Raw genomic sequence first — 17,226 nt, 5'->3', positions numbered from 1 at the left:
TGTTGCACCTGCAGGTCTATGCCATGGAGGTGTTTTCTCCACTAAAATTCCTCCTTCCCAGATACCCCAGCTTGTGCCCATTGACGTCAACACTTGCCAGCCCAGCATGCCTTTAAAGTAATGATAAGGATGTCCACTCTCCATTCTGTGTGAGGTCTGCTCCTTGAATCCTTAACTTGTTGTCTTTTATTATCTAGGGAACTGGCTCGCTGTTATTTCTCTCCTCACATGGCCTCCCCATTTTTCCTTTCCTGCTCCCTTTTCCATCAGTGTCTGGCCTTTCCATACCTCTGCGCTGTTTGCGTCTCCTTCCCCTGGTTCCCTGTGGTCCAAGCTCCATAGCTTTTATTGATTGATTCAGAAGCTCACTGACTGTTCTTCTAATTCCATTACAATTAATGAACCCATATTGATGCAGTGTTGTTAGCCAAGGCCCACAGTTCACTCAGACTTCATTAGCTTCCCTTCCCCTTCATTAGCTTCATCTTCCCGTCCAGGAATCTACTCTTCCCAGCCTGCGTCTCTCTCAGCCTTCCCTTGTTTGTGATCACTATGGCACTCCTGAGGGTGCGGTCAAGTATTCTGGGGAATGTCCCTAAGCTGGGAAGGAAGCCCACAGAGTTCAAGTGTGCCCCGATCATCCTCACCTGCTGCTGCTGTTTGTTTACAGGACGCCGCCCTCACAAAGTAGTTCCTTTATCCAGTTTCCCACTGAGGTCGCCATTACATACATTCAAACGGATGGGGTGGGAATCTGCTCCATCTTTATGACCGTGTAAACTCACATACATGGTTTGACATTCTCTTGTAAGGGAGACTATCATCTATCTTCTATCATCTATCTATCTATCATCTATCTATCTATCATCTATCTTCTATCATCTATCTATCTATCATCTATCTATCTATCATCTATCTATCTATCATCTATCTATCTATCATCTATCTTCTATCATCTATCTACCTATCATCTATCTATCATCTATCTTCTATCATCTATCTATCTATCATCTATCTATCTATCATCTATCTTCTATCATCTATCTATCTATCATCTATCTTCTATCATCTATCTTCTATCATCTATCTATCTATCATCTATCTACCTATCATCTATCTATCTATCATCTATCTATCTATCTATCTATCTATCTATCATCTGTCTATCTATCTATCTATCTATCTATCTATCTATCTATCTATCATCTATCTATCATCTATCTATCTATCTATCTATCTATCTATCTATCATCTATCTTCTATCATCTATCTATCTATCATCTATCTATCTATCTATCATCTATCTATCTATCATCTATCTTCTATCATCTATCTATCTATCATCTATCTATCTATCTATCATCTATCTATCATCTATCTATCTATCTATCTATCTATCATCTATCTATCTATTATCTATCTATCTATCTATCTATCTATCTATCTATCTATCTATCATCTATCTATCTATCTATCATCTGTCTGTCTATCTATCTATCTATCTATCTATCTATCTATCTATCTATCTTCTATCTATCATCTATCTATCTATCTATCTATCTATCTATCTATCATCTATCTATCTATCTATCTATCATCTGTCTGTCTATCTATCTATCTATCTATCTATCTATCTATCTATCTATCTTCTATCTATCTATCTATCATCTATCTATCTATCTATCATCTATCTATCTATCACCTATCTATCTCTTATTTATATCATTATGGATTCATAGATATTTACTTTATAGTCTGGACTACAATTCAATTATAGTCATTTTAGTCCTAAAAGATCTCATATTTATTATTTTAAAATCATCACGGTATATTTTATAGTTTCATGGTGGGTTCTTGGTGGCCCCTGCCATTGGTCTGTGTGACATTTTGGTATATCCTGATCATCTCTTCTCCTGAGTGCTTATTCAATTTCTGCCAGGCTCGTCTTGAGTATTTCCTGCCCGAACTCTAGAAGTGTTTCCCCAGGGTGTGTTGGCTGTTCTCTATGGAGGATGACGTTAGGAACCAGGATCTGGATGTGAAGTTGAGTGTTGCTCCTGAGCCCTCTCAGCTGGCGGGGAGGAGACATGAAAGTGCACAGGAACCCAAAGATGTGCACACATCTACACACATTCCTGTCCGTAGCCATCTGCACTGACACCAGGCATGAGTAGCTGCAGGTGTCATCAACTTCATTGTTTATCCATAAATTCTTCTCTCCATTGTGAGAGCCTGGATTTCACCATCCATCATCCATTTCTAATCCTACTGTACACGGATAGGAACAGCCAGCTCATTAACCAATACCATTATGTGTCAATGAGAAGTGACCAATGCCGGTGTGTGCTTCCTCCTGCTTCCCACCCACCTTCTCTGTACTGTGTTCTTGTGTGAGAATGAAGTCTCTTACTGCAGTAGCCATGCCCGCTCAGAACTCTTTGACCTCCTAAATGTTTTTTTTTTTAAATTTGTATATGTTAAACTTTTTTAAAAATATATTTTGTCTTTATTTAGGCACATGCATCTGTCTGTGTGTATCTGTCTGTGTGACTGTATGTGCATGTGTGAGCGCAGTGCTCGCACAAGCCAGAAGTTGGCTTGGGATCTTTGGAGCTGGAGTTTCTGAGCTGCCTTATGTGGGTGATGGTAACAGAACTTGGGTCCCCTGCAAGAGCAGAATGCGTTCCCAGTCACCGGGCCACCTCTCCAGCTTAGAAGTTTTGAACTTCAACTGTCTAGTTTGCCAATGAATCCTGTCTTTCATGAACCCAGTCTAAGATGTTGTGTTCAAAAAGTCATCAAATCCAGGGCCCTCTGGGATTTCTGTTGTTTCCTTCTAGAAGTTTGGTAGTTTTAGAGTTGGCTTACAATCCATTTTTGAATTAGTTTTTGTGGAAGATGTAAGGTCTGTTCTTAGCTGATTCCTCCTCCTCCTCCTTCCCCTCCCCCTTCCCTTCCTCCTCCTCCACTTCCCCCTGCTCCTCCTCTTCATTTTCCTTTCTCTTCCAACTTCTCTTTTGCCTTCTCTACACATCCCTTGAGGCTTAGTCCTGGAACCCTGGCTGGTAGTGACTAGGGGATGAAGAAAAACAGACATTAAAGAAATGACCTACACAGAAAAGCTGGGTTCAGGTGGGCCGTGAACACTGCTGGAGCGGCCCAAATTATCACAGTTGCCCAGAACCTCAGTGTGTTTCCTTTTTTTTTATTGTATTCTTTTTAAATTTACATTTCAAATGTTATTCCCTTTCCTGGTTTTCCATCCATAAGCTTCCTATCCCATCTCTTCTCCCTCTTCTATGACGGTGTTGCCCCTCCACAACCACCTCCTCCTTCCTGACTCCCTGCCCTGACATTCCCCTATACTGTGGGTTCCAGCCTTGGCAGGACCAAGGGCTTCTCCTCCCATTGGTGTCCAACAAGGCCATCCTCTGCTACATATGCAGCTGGAGCCATGGATCTGTCCATGTGTACTCTTTGGGTAATGGTTTAGTCCCTGGGAGCTATGGTTGGTTGGCATTGTTGTTCTTATGGTGTTGCAAGCCCCTTCAGCTCCTTCAGTCCTTTCTCTAAGTCCTCCAATGAAGACCCCTTTCTCAGTTCAATGGTTTGCTACTAGCATTCGCCTCTGTATTTGTCATGCTCTGGCTGTGCCTCTCAGGAGATAGCTATATCAGGCTCCTGTCAGCATGCACTTCCTGGCTTCATCAATATTGTCTGGGTTTGGTGGCTGTATTTATATAGTCTGGATCCCCAGGTGGGACAGGTTCCGAATGGCCATTCCTTCAGTCTCTGCTCTAAATTTTGTCTCTATATCTGTACAGTGCAGGGGGAGGGGGGAGAGTTGGCGAGTCTCCATGGGAGGTCTCTGTAGGCGAGCAGTCTCTTGCTGCAAATGTTCAGGAAGAGGGAACAGCAGTTGCTAGCTTTTGCACACACTGGTCAACCCCTATAAGAGCTCATACTCGACCACAGGAAAACTTTGCCTTTCTAAGCCTGATTCATATATGGAAGGCATTGCCCATTTCCCATGGGCCCTTTGCTAATTTCCCATGAGTTCACGGCTTTGGTCTTTAACATGGCCTGGCACATTCACACGGGGCTTCTGCTCCCACACTCCTCCTTTCTCCTCTTCCAACTCATCCTCTTCCCGCTCCTCCTTATCCTCACCCCTCCTCCTTTCTTCTTTGCATATGGGTCTGCATCATTTCTCCAGAACCTTCCGATGGGACTGCACCTGCTCCTCATGGGAGACCAGCTGACTGCATTTGTGAGGCTCTTCCTCCTCACGCTCCCCTCTGCCCTATTGATCTGTTAGCCTCTTCTCTTCTCACTGCAGACAGCCTTATAGTAAGTCTTAATACCATTCCTCTGACTGCTGTTTTTGTTTTTAAACGAGAGATGCACTGGCTCTCATGGCCTTTTGTCTTTTCAATCAACTTTAGAATCAGTTTGTCGATACCTACAGAACAGCCCGCTGAGATGTTTTCTGTTCGCAATTGTCTGGAACCTGTGGGTGAAAAGGAAAGGATTATTGAGCCTCTGTGAGCACAGAAGAGACCTCCGCTTATTCCAATATTGTTTAGTTTGATTTTTTTTTATTAGAGATTTCTAGTTTTCTGTATATAGAGCCTAGTATATTCTGTCAGATTTGTACCTGAGTATCTCATTCTTGGTGCTAACCATAGACGTTATTGTACTTAAAATCTCAAGTTCCAGTAGTCTATTGTTGGCTCATAGGAAAGCCACTAGCTTCTGTGTCTGAACGCGGAACCCTCGACCCCGCTGTGATTGCATGTAGCTCTTCAAGGTTTGTGTCTGTGCCCGTGTGTGGGTTTGTTGACAGATAACTGCGTCAGCTCTGAGTGAAGATGGTTTTATATCCTCCCTTAGAATCTATGCCCTTTGTGTTTCCTTTGCTTATTGTGGGAGCTGAAGTTTCCTGTGCGCTGTTGGTTAGGGGTGTAGGCAGTCTCCTTGTCTTCACCTTGGTCTCACAGGGACTCAGCTAGTGCCTCACTGCCAAGTTTGGCATCAGCTGTGGGCTTTTGCAGGTGCTCTACGGTGAGGTTGAGGAAGTTCCTTCTCTTTCTAGTTTGCTGAGAATTAAAAAAAGAAAACAAACAAACGAATGAATGTGGGTTTTTCTAAAAGTGCCTTTTCCGTAGTTAATATGGTCTTACGGTTTTTGCCCATTATACTGCCTATTGTGTTAAATTTCATGAATGGATTTTCACACGTTGATTCAGCCTCGTGTTCTTTAAGAAATACCACATTCGTTGTGTATGTTCTTGAGCGAGTGTGTGTTTGTGCACGTGCATAAGTGTGTGCATGCACAAGTTTGTGTGTGTATGGATGTGTGTGCGTGCACATGTGTGTGCCATTCATGTGCCACAGTGTGTGTGTGTGTGTGTGTGTGTGTGTGTGTGTGTGTGTAGATCATGAAACAACTCCCAGGAGTTGTTTTTCTTCTGTCACTCTGTGGGACTCAGGAATTGAACTCAGGGAATCAGGCTTGTAGGCACGCCTCTCTCTGTTAAACCATCTCTCTGATTGGTTTCTCTAGTGGCTGGGATTATAGTGCCAGACAGTTGAGGTTGTTTGGTTTTCCTGGTGTGAGTTATGGTAGATTATGTCTCTCACAGAATTGGTACGTTTCATACAGGCCTTTAAAGAGAAGCATGGAATTGTGGGTAGATTCCTTTCTTGGTCTCTCACCTACCATGGCCTCAACAGTACTAAACTCTCATTTCTGGTCATTTATGCCCTCTCTCAGCTTTTCCTTTGCCAGCTGTGTGAGAATTTTCATCCGTGTTATTGATCTTTTCAAAGGACCAGCTTTTGCTGGTTATTTCCCTCCTGCAATGCTATTTTTGACTCCATTAATTTTTGCTCAACTTACGATGATTTCTCTGAACTTACGATAGACCTGAGTTACTCTTCATTTTCGGACTTACCTAAGAGATATGCTTAGATTGTGGATTTTAGGTTTCTCTTTTTTTTAATCTCGAGAGATATTTAATTTATTTGGATTTGTTAGAATTGCCCTCGTGACGTGCAATATGTAGTTTGAAAGTACGGATACACTGCGGAATAGCTAAACAGCTGATCAACTCGCGCCTTACACATACGCGCCGTTTATTTGTGGCGGGAACAGTTAGAACCTATTGTTACCTGTTTTCAAGAACACGAGAAGCTGCCTTGAACCCAAGTGGCTACGTGGGCAGGTTTTCACAGGTACTGTGAGTTCAAGAATGTGGCGGCCATGACACGTCTGGAAATCAACTTCTTCCAGCTCTTTAATCAATCTTCCCTTTCTCCCATCATGCTCTCTGGGCCATGGAGGGTGTGTGTGTGTGTGTGTGTGTGTGACCCCGATGCCTGTCTGTGGCTGAACACTTGTGATTTACTCTCAGCACGTTGGCCAGCTAAGAATACCTGTAATTGTAAAGACAGGAAACGCGTGGTGAATTTACATGTCATCCTTGCTCAGGGACCAGGCCGATCTCGGTAACATCACAGTCTTACTTTATGTGCCGCTGAGGTGAGCTCCCACTACAGTTTTGATTTGGATTGCCCTGTGGCTGGGGATGCTGAACATTCTCTTCATGGATTGACTGGCCGTGGAGGCGGGTTCTTGAGGAAGGTGCCTCTTTGCCCATTTAATGGTTGTATTGTTTGTTCTTTTGCTTTGGTAAGTTTTAGTTCTTTGAGTCGTCTGGATATTAACTCCACCACATGAATAACTGGCAAAGGTTTTTCTCCCACTCCTTGAGCCGTCTCTTCATGGTGGTAATTGCTTCCTGTGTTTTAAATTTGATTCAATTCCATTTGTCAATTCTCGCTGTTATTTCCTGAACTACTGGAGTTCTTTTTAGAAAGCCCTTGTCTTAAAGCCTCTTTTTTTCTCCTGAAGTTCCCAAGTTTGAAGTCTTACATTAAAGTCCTTGATGTATTTTGAATAGATTTTGATGCTGGATGAGAGATAGAGATCTGGTTTTATACGTCTACGCGCGGGTCTCTGCTTTCCTCAGAACCAGGAGAAACTTCTCTCTGACGTACGTTTGATTTCCTTGTTGAGCATCAGGTGTTGTCCTAGCAGGTTTATTTCTGGGCCCCCCATTGTATGCCATTGTATATGTGTCTTTTTTTTAATTGTTTGAGAATTTCACATGTGTTTATAATGTGTTTTAATTTAATTTTATGTAACCCCCTCTCCGTCTCTAACCTTCCATTTCTTTCCCACCACTTTCCATCCCAACTTAACATTATCTCTTTTTTTAATAAAGCCTTCTGAATCCACGCCTGTAAGTGTGTCGGTGTAGAGTCCTCTGCTGAAGCATGGTATCTACTCAGGGACCACATTTTTGAAGAAAATGGACCCTGTCTCTCTCCAGCAGCTATCATCAGTTGCTAATGGCTACTCAGCTAGGAGTGGGACTTCACACCCACCCTACCCCATCCACGCTCAGATACAAATGATATGAGAAGGCAAAGTTTCGTACCTCTGTCCTTTGTGTGGAGTCTCCAGTCAAATGGGAGCAAGTTAAATCTAATCATATACAAAACCCATTATAATGAGCCCTGTGGGGAGAGGCCGTGATGCAGATGTTCCATTTAGAGCTCATCACCCCATGCCCTCTCACTCTTACGTGGACCCCTTGTGGGTTTCCGCCTCAGTCTCCGTCCACTGCAAAAAGAAGTGCACTTGGTGGGAGTTGAGAAATGTACTAATATATTGGTACTAATTATAATAGGGGGCAGCTGAATACTACATACACTTGGCAGAATGATAGTAGCAGGTTCTCTCCTTGGGCCTATGACCTAGCCAGCCATGGGTCCTGGGCCCACTTAACCGTACCAGGTATGTGGCATGGTTATTTCTTGTAGAGCAGGCTTTAAATCCAACCATAAAGTGCTTGACTACTCTGATAATACTTGTGCCATTGTTATGCCGACGGGTGTTCCTTCGAAGGCCAGTCATTATTGTAAGGCCCAGGGCTCACACTGGGACCATAAATAACACCATCCAGTGCCAGGCATGCCAGCCGAAGGTTCGAAGCCTCCAGGCCTGTACCCACTGGCTTCCTCTACATCCTATGACTCAAGCGTTGTTTTCAGCAGCTGGGCCTTACTATCCTGGAGGGTAAGCAAGCATAAGGTCAACAGCCTGTGTCTTAGTTATTCTTTATGGCTGTGATAAACCCCAAGACCAAGGCAAATTATAAAAGAGTGTTTAATTTAGCTTATGGTTCCCAAGGGTTCGAGTCCATGATTTAGGTGTGAGGGTATGGTGTCAGGAACACCCAAGAGCTCACATCTCAAAGAGCAAGCAGGAGGCAGAGAGACACACTGGGACTGGCAGGAGGCTTTTGGAACCTCCAGCGGCCTAGGTGACACATCCCGTCTGACAGGTCATACCCCTTAATCCTTCCCAAACAGTTGCCAACCACCGCAGAAAGTTTCCCTAAAACATATACATAAAGCAAAAGAGTCTGGATGGAGTTACCCTATAAGGAGCGGGACATTCTCCCAACGAGACACCACACACTAGCAGATGATAGTGCTGAACTGAGACCCATGATTGGTCAGTTACAAAGAGTGTTCAGCCCTAAGTGGGACAGACATAATCACATCCTTCTCCACAGTGTGGGGGAAGGACAGGAAGGGATTTCTGTGAGGAAGGGACAGAAAGATAGGAAGGGCCAGAGGTGGGGAATGGCTATAGGGAAACATTGGGACTTTTTTCCAGACACAGCAAGGAGGTGGCACGTGTGTACAGCTGAGGCAGCATGCACAAGACTTGTGCAAGCTCATGTCAGCCCAAATCTCAGCATGCACGGGGATAGGTGGGTATGAAGTCCCACCCTTAGTCAAGGAGGTATTGGCAACAGGTAAGTGCTGGGAGGTGAGGAGTCAGTTTTCCTTAAGGATGTGGCCCCTGGTAGATTGGTGTGTTCAGTGGAAAGCCACACATCCAAGAGTATATGGGTAGCACAAGTTGTGTGTGATGGTTCTCCTCCTCCTCTTCCTCTTCCTCTTCCTCTTCCTCCTCTTCCTCTTCCTCCTTGATGATAACGGACTGAACTTCTAAGCCAGCCTCAATTAAATGTCCTTACAAGAGTTGCCTTGGCAACCTTCTTGTGCCCAGGAAGAAGGTAATGGGGTATCCAGAAGACTCCCCTTTTTTCCTCACTTGGCCTCTCTCTAATGCTTTATGCATGTGCGCGCACACACACACACACACACACACACACACACACACACACACACACAGCCCCAAAGATGGCCGTGGCACTCTCTCACTGCTTTCACTAGCTAGAGAGAATTCCATGGGGTTTTCTCTGGTCTTGAGGATGTAACCAAGAGGATTCCAAGCCGTGTGAAAATTGTCCTCTCTAGAAAGGGAAGTGTTGGTCCTGCAACATCAGAAGCACAGTCGGTCACTGCGTTTTTAGAAGTCCTGTCTACTCACATAAGAGAAATGGCGGACTCTAGGAACTGAGCGGGACTTTTCATAACCTAAAGCGTGTTAAATTCTGGGAACCTGTATTTTGGTTTCCTTAATACTTTAACTGTGTAGGACTCCTCTTCATCCCCACCCCACCCCCAGTTCCATTGTCCTTTCAGTGAAAAGAGCTGGGTACTCTGGGAGCTGTTTCCTGCCCCTGCTGGACTGTATGATGTCCTCACTTACCCATCTGTACAGGTAGCTCCAGTGGGCATTTTTTTTGTGAGGCAATATAAATATAAAATAGTTATTTTTTTTTTCAGAATTTAAAGAGTTTCATGAAATCCGTTGGCAACTGCTTTCCCTGTCCCCATCTAAATTCTTTGTTCATGCTTTGGATTGTTTTTTCCTTGTATCCAGAGGACTAAAGATCAGTCCCGACATTCTGATGCTCACCAAAATAGTGTTTCACAGTAGGTGGTAGTGGTCTTTGCTTTCTCTGTCAGTAAGTTGTTAATATCTGAATATACTCTAGAATGTACAGCCTTCGAATGCTGCTTTAGTTCATGTGGCTGTGTCTGGCTGATGGCAAACGTGTGTCAGGGCATCAGTGTCTAGTGTTGTTAATGCTCACCATCCTTCCCCTTCAGTGTTGAACCCCAAACCTTGCTCTCTTTTTTAAGTTAGGGGGTGAGGGATCCACATCAGCAGCAGTTGTCAACCGATCAATGGGATCTACTTAGTGGCGATTGGATTTGGCTTGATCACACCATTCTTGTAGAGATTGCCTATGGTTTCTACCATTCCCCCAGCAGTTGCTGCTTACCTGATCCAGAGGGACCTGGAGACCCCTGGTTGGAAGTCACTGGATCATTCTGAGGTGGGGTGAGGGCCCAGGGGCTGTCACCGATGTGGGCTGTCCTTGCCTCTTGCAGATCAAGCCTCAATGTCTGATATCCCAGGAAGCACAGACCCTGCACAAAGTGGATATTGGAGTGATTACTGTGAGGAGTGATAACAAGGATACTTTTACCAAAGAGAATGAGATACCCTATCATGTCTGCCTGCAACTGATCTGAGTGCACTCTTAGAAAACTGGACGTACCACAAAGCCAGGACATTTTTGGAATTTCTATGCTCTCTAGCAACCCTGTGTAAATTTTTATACAAGCACTGTTTTGTTAATTATATAAAATATAAAAATAGAAAAACCATGAAAAAAAAGAGTTGCCTTGGTCATGGTATCTGTTCACAGCAGTAAAACCCTAGCTAAGACAGTGTGTGTGTGTGTGTGTGTGTGTGTGTGTGTGTGTATGCATACATGCATGTGTGAACATATAAAAGTCAGAAGAAAAAACTGTGGGAGCCAGTTCTCTTTTTCCACTTTGTGGGTCCTAGGAACTGAACTTGGGTCATTAGGCTTGGCGGCAGACACTTTTATCTTCTGAGTCATCTGGCTATCCCTATCATAGATTTTGAGATAGGGTCTGTTCTTGAACCTGAAGTTCACCAATTAGCTAGGCTGGCTGGTCTGTGATCCCCCAGCAATTTCCCTGTCTCTGCCTCTCCAACACTACGATTATGGTTCTGTGACCCCATATCTGATGGTTGCTGGGACCAAACTCAGGTGCTCATGCTTGGCTTGCCAGCAATTCACCAACCATTTCCACAGCACTGAAAAAGCAGTTTTTATTCTGGCGGCCACGTGCCCAGCCAACCCAAGGGTCCATTATAGGAGGAAAAAAAGAAAGGAAACCTATGTCAGAGACGGGACTGTTAGAAGCGTGTTGAGTGGCAGCATGGTCAGTTTGGGTCAGTGATCTGGGGAGAGGCTACTTTATTCCCACGGCTAGCTCGCCCTTCCACACACAACCTCTGCCACACTGGCTACTTGAGAGCCACATCGGAAGCCTGGTGCCTCCAATTGGAAACTGGCGTTTGCATCACTCTACATTCCCTCACTGTGATAATGACCCAGCGTAGAAATTCCCTGACATGTGGCGGGTTTACGTCCTGCTAAACCCAGTCACAGGCAGAACATACCGCAAGTGGGAGATGCCTGGGTTGCTTGGCCCTCCGAGTGCTCTGGTTTAGTTACAAGGCACTTTGGGGCAGATGGAGTTGTGGTTTGTCGCTGTCCCCCATATCAGGAGAGAGTGTCACACCCACATCCCTAACCCGGGAAAATCCCCAAATTCAGTATCACAGGGCATCTTACGCCACTGCCTTCAGAACTTAGAGGCTGAGCAAGCACGTGGCCAACCGTGGCGCGCAACGCTGTTTCTCCATCTGCCGCGGTCCGCGGGCTGTTTTCCTGGGGCAGAGGCTTCACAATAGGAAAGTCAATGGCAGGTTAGGGTTCCTGGTCTCTCTCCCTTGCGCCTCGGACTCCCCGGAGTCAATCCAGTGCCAAGGAGCTCCAGTTTCTGGAGCTTTGATTCTTCCCACTTCCAGGGATACTGACTGGAATCCCAGCACAACTTTTCCCTTTTTTCTTAACCTAGAAATGCAGGTGGTTGACGGGAGCTTGTCCCTGGGGATGTAGAGGAGAAAGGTTTATACCTGATGTGCCTCACTTGCGTCAAGCCGGGCAGTACAGGGGCTTAACAAATGCCTGTGGCTCCGGAGACCTAGCTGCATGTCCTTCCCTCTCCACACCCTGGCTTGGGGTTCACATGCAAGTTACAACCTCTTTGCCTTCTGAAACGCTCTCTCTTTTGGATAGGTTAAATCTTATAGACGACTGCTCGGGTTTGTTTTTGTTTTTGTTTTTTTTTTTTTTCTTCTTTTTTTGCTTTGGCTGCTAGGGAGCTCTGTGCTTAAACCAAAGCCTGGTTTTAAGAACTGTACTCATCACTTTCCCCCGCTGTTGCTGTGTTGGGTCTTTCTTCTAGTTTCACTGTTTCTGACTTCATCAGTGAGTGGAAACAGTAAGAAGACCACATTCATCTACTTTCAAGATGGGAGAAATTTCAGGCCCTCGTAGGTTCTTCAGATGATCCAAAGAAGGAGAGGCCTGGGCTTGGAGAAGCTGGTGGGTGGGTTCCAAGTTGATGGTGACAAAGCTGCCACCAGGCTGTATCTCCTTGTTGAGTCTCCACTGTATTCCTTTGCAATGCTTAGGAGTGGAACCAGAGACCCAACCTGGAAGTCTTGGGGACAGCAGAAGCACGCTTCTGGACTCCCTTCACCGTGAGGGCTAGCCTTGGCTACCAAATGTCATAGAGGGCGTAGGAGTCAGTCTTCCTCCACAGCCTTCTTGGCCACAGCTGTTCACCTTTGTTGTCAACTTGATCAAATCTAGAATCAACTAACAGACAGACATGCCCCCTGGAATATCTGTGAGGGCGTTTCCCAGGAGAATTACCTGGAGGGCTGAGGATTGACCCTCTCTCAGTGGATTCGGTACCCTCACTTGGCTGGTGAGTATTTGTGATGCTTAGCTTTAATTGCCCATTTGATGTAACTCAAAAATCACCTAGGACGAGAATCTCAAGGAGGAATTGTCTGCATTGGGTTGGCCCATGGGAGATTATCTTAAGTTAATTGGTGAAGGAAGACCAAGTCCATTGTGGGCTGAGCTGTCTTCTGGGTAGAGGTCTTGATCTGTCGAGGAGTAGAAAGCTACAGCTGAGTGCAAGCAAGAGAACAGGCATGCATGTCTCCAAAATTGGTCTTTTTCAGATTTATTTATTGGATGTATATGAGTATTTTGCTTGTACATGTGTGTCTATGTGTGTGCCTGGTTCACAAAGTAGCCAGAAGAGGACAGCAGATCCCTGGAACTGCAGTTATGGATAGTGGCAAACCCCCACGTGGGTGCTAGGAATTGAACCTTGGTCCTCTGCAAGAGCAATAAATGCTCTAAACCGTTGAGACATTTCTCCAGCACCACTTTATTTTTATTTTATGTGTATGAGTGTTTTGCCTGCATGTATGTCTGTGTACCCTGTGTATGCAGTGACGGCGGAGGTCAGAAGAGGTTGTTTGATCCCCTGGAGCTGGAGTTACAGATGGTTGTGAGCTACCATGTGTATGCTGGGAGTTGAACCCAAATGCTGTGGAAGAACAGCCAGTGCTCTTAACCACTGAGCCATCTCTCCAGACTCCCGTGCACTCGTTTTTCTCTTGATGTGACAAGACGTGTGATGGACATGGTGTGACTAGCTGTTTGAAGTTCCTGCCTTGACTGCTCCATGGTGATGGATGGTGACCTGGAACTACAAGTTGAAATGACCTCCCTTCATGTCTATGTTGCTTCCTGTCAGAGCATTCTGTAGGATATTAGACTAGAACCGAGTTTATCTCATTCTTGTTTGTGCTGCTGCTGTGAGAATTCAGCTTCTTCTAGGATGGACTGAAGACCAGTATCTCCCAAGATTCTTCCAGGCTTTCAGCACTAGATTCCTTTGCTGAGGCATCGTCTCTCTGGTGTGAAGATGGCCATTGTTGGACTACCCAGACCTCATTACATAGTCCAAGCAAATAAACCACCTATTTAAAAATACTTACTTTAAAATTGTGTGTGTGTGTGTGTGTGTGTCTGTCTGTCCACACATGTGAGTACAGGTGGCTAGAACCCAGAAGGGGTATCAGATCTCTTTGAGCTGGAGCTATGGGGGTTTGTAAAGTGCCTGACAGGAGGATAGGGAGGTGAACAATGGACCTCTGTAAGAGTAGTATGTGCTCTTAACTGCTGAATCATCCCTCAGCTTCATGTTTATGATGTGTATGTATATATATATATATATGAATGAATCTGAGTCTCCCATATGCATGTACAATTAATATATAATACAAATACACAATATATTATATAATATATAATATATTATATACTATACACTATATAATAAAATATATACTATAATATAAAATATATAACATAACATATATCATATAACATATAATATATAACACAACACATAACATATAACAAATATATGATATATGATATATAATATAATGTATAATGTATAATATATAATTTATAAAATATGATATGTGATATATGATTTATGATTGATATGTGATATATAATATACAATATATGATGTATGATATAATGTATAATGTATAATATATAATTTATAAAATATGATATATGATTGATATATGATATGATATATAATATATGATGCATGATATACAACATACAATACATAATATATAATATATACTACATAATATAATGTATAATATATAATACATAATATAATACATGATATATAATATATAATACAAGATATATAATACACAATATAATACATAATATATGATATATAATACATGATATATAATATATAATATATAACACAAGATATAAAGTATACAATATAATACATAATATAGAATATATAATACATAATATAACATAACATATAACACATAACACATAACATATAACATATAACATATAACATATACCATAACATATAATATATAATATATAATACATAATGTATAATATAATATATAATTTATATATTCTGATAAGAGTCATCCTTATGAGGACCATGGTTGTAGTGAGGAGGCTGCCTTTCATCTGCATATTTGGTTGGAATGAACTTCACAAGACGGGGCTCGTGGCAATCCCCTTAGATCATGATTGTGACATCATGAGTGCTTAGGTGGCTAAGCTCCCCCTCCACCCCAAGGCCCTTCCTAGGGTGGCGGTGTTAATCTCATTTCTGTGGGTGCAATCAAATACCCTGAGAGGAAGCAACATGGCAGGCAGGAGCACGCTTATTTTATCCCACAATGCCAGGTTACTGTCTAACGCAGTTGGAAGTCAAGGTAGGACCTTAGCAGCTAGTCATAGCACATCCAGAGAACGGATTAAGGCACGCGTGCTCCTAGCTCACCCTCCCTACTCTTTCAAAATACTTATTATTTTTGGGTGCAGTGAACTTTATTGATGGTATTCAAGAGAGTAGGCTCCCTAGGCCCCTCCTGTCATTGTGAAGATCTGGGATAGGAACTGTGAGGGAGATGCTGAGTGTTTGGGACTGAGTCAGGACAGGGACTCTTCAGCAGCCGAGAGCCTTTCTTGTCCTTGCTGTGGTGGACGGTCCAGGACTTCTTCCTACTTGGAGGCGGTGTAGGCCATGAGGTCCACCACCCTGTTGCTGTAGCCATATTCATTGTCATACCAGGAAATGAGCTTTACAAAGTTGTCATTGAGAGCAATGCCAGCCCCATCATCAAAGGTGGAAGGGTGGGAGTCGCTATTAAAGTCACAGGAGACAACCTGATCCTCAGTGTAGCCCAGGAGGCCCTTTAGTGGGTCTTCAGATGCCTGCTTCATCACTTTCTTGATGTCCTCATACTTGGCATGCCTCCAGAGGCAGTTCAGATCCCTGACAGACACATAGCGGAAGGAAGGCAGAAAGTCATTCCAGTGAGCTTTCCATTAAGCTCTGGGATGACGTTGTTTGTAGCCTTGGCAGCACCAGTGGATGCAGGGATGATGTTCTGGGCAACCCCATGGTCATCACGCCAGAGATTTCCAGACGGACCCCCCACTAAGTGGCAGTGATGGCATAGATCATGGTCATAAGTCCTCCCATAATGCCAAAGTTGTCATGGATGGCCTTAGCCAGGGGGGCTAAGCAGTTGGTGGTGCAGGAAGCATTGCTGACGGTCTTGAGTGAGTTGTTATTCTTCCATGGTTTACACCCATCAGGGGGGACACTGGCAGAAGGTGTGGAGAGAATAACCCCTTTGGCTCCACCCATTTAAGTGAGCCCCAGCCTTCTCCATGGTGGTGAAGACGCCAGTAGACTCCATGACATACTCAGCACCAGCGTCACCCCATTTGATGTTAGCGGGATCTCGCTCCTGGAAGATGGTGACAGGCTTCCCATTGATGACCAGCTTCCTATTCTCAGCCTTGACTGTGCCGTTGAACTTGCCATGGGGAGAGTCATACTGGAACATGTAGACCATGTAGTTGACATCAGTGAAGGGTTCATTGATGGCAAAAATTTACACTTTGCCAGATGAGCTGGCAGCTCTGGAAACCAGGGTCCAATACAGCCAAAGCCGTTCATTTCAACCTTCTCCATCCTATCTAAGGGACAAGGCTGGCGCTGCCTGAGAAGATACAGCTGTGTTCGGAATAGGGATGAACAGAAAGCATTATTTTTATTTTTAATTATGAGTATATTGTTCTAGTGTGGCTTCTATTTCCATGATAAACACCATGAACAAAAGCAACTTCAGAAGGAAAGGGTTTATTTGGCTCACATTTCCACATCACAGTCTATCACGGAGGAAGTCAGGACAGGAACTCAAGCAGAACAGAAACCTGGAGGCAGGAGCTGAAGCAGAGGCCATGAAGGAACATTCCTTATTGATTAACATTTTCCTTATGTCCTGCTCAGCGTCTTGGTCACTGTTCCATTGTGAAGAGATACCATGACCAAAGCCACTCTTATGAGAGAAAGCATTTAATTGGGGCTGGCTTACAGTTTTAGAGGTTTAGTCCATTATCATCACGGAAGGGAACATGGTGGCATCCAGGCAGATGCTAGAGCAGTAGCTGAGATCTGAAGGTGGAGAGAGATACACTGGACCTGGTGTGAGCTTTTGAAATCTCAAAGCTCAACCCCAGAGACATTTTTCATCTAACAAAGTCATTCTCCTAATCCTTCTAATCCTTTCAAACAGTTCCACTCCCTGGTCACTAAGCATTCAAATACATGGTCCTATGGGGGCCATTCTTATTCAAACCATCACACTCAGTTACCTTTTCCATGAGATCCAGGACCATC

At 44.0% G+C, this 17,226-nt stretch overlaps 1 pseudogene; it reads right to left on the bottom strand.

The window, feature by feature from the left end:
- Positions 1-15,536: 15,536 nt before the first annotated feature.
- On the bottom strand, positions 15,537-16,399 carry LOC148005476 (glyceraldehyde-3-phosphate dehydrogenase pseudogene; annotated as a pseudogene).
- Positions 16,400-17,226: the final 827 nt, after the last annotated feature.

This window comes from Rattus norvegicus, chromosome 6, assembly GCF_021556685.1.
Source record: "Rattus norvegicus strain SHRSP/BbbUtx chromosome 6, alternate assembly SHRSP_T2T, whole genome shotgun sequence".
NCBI lineage: Eukaryota > Metazoa > Chordata > Mammalia > Rodentia > Muridae > Rattus > Rattus norvegicus.
Note: the sequence above shows the minus strand (reverse complement) of the source record. Positions and strands in the feature narration are given on the sequence as shown.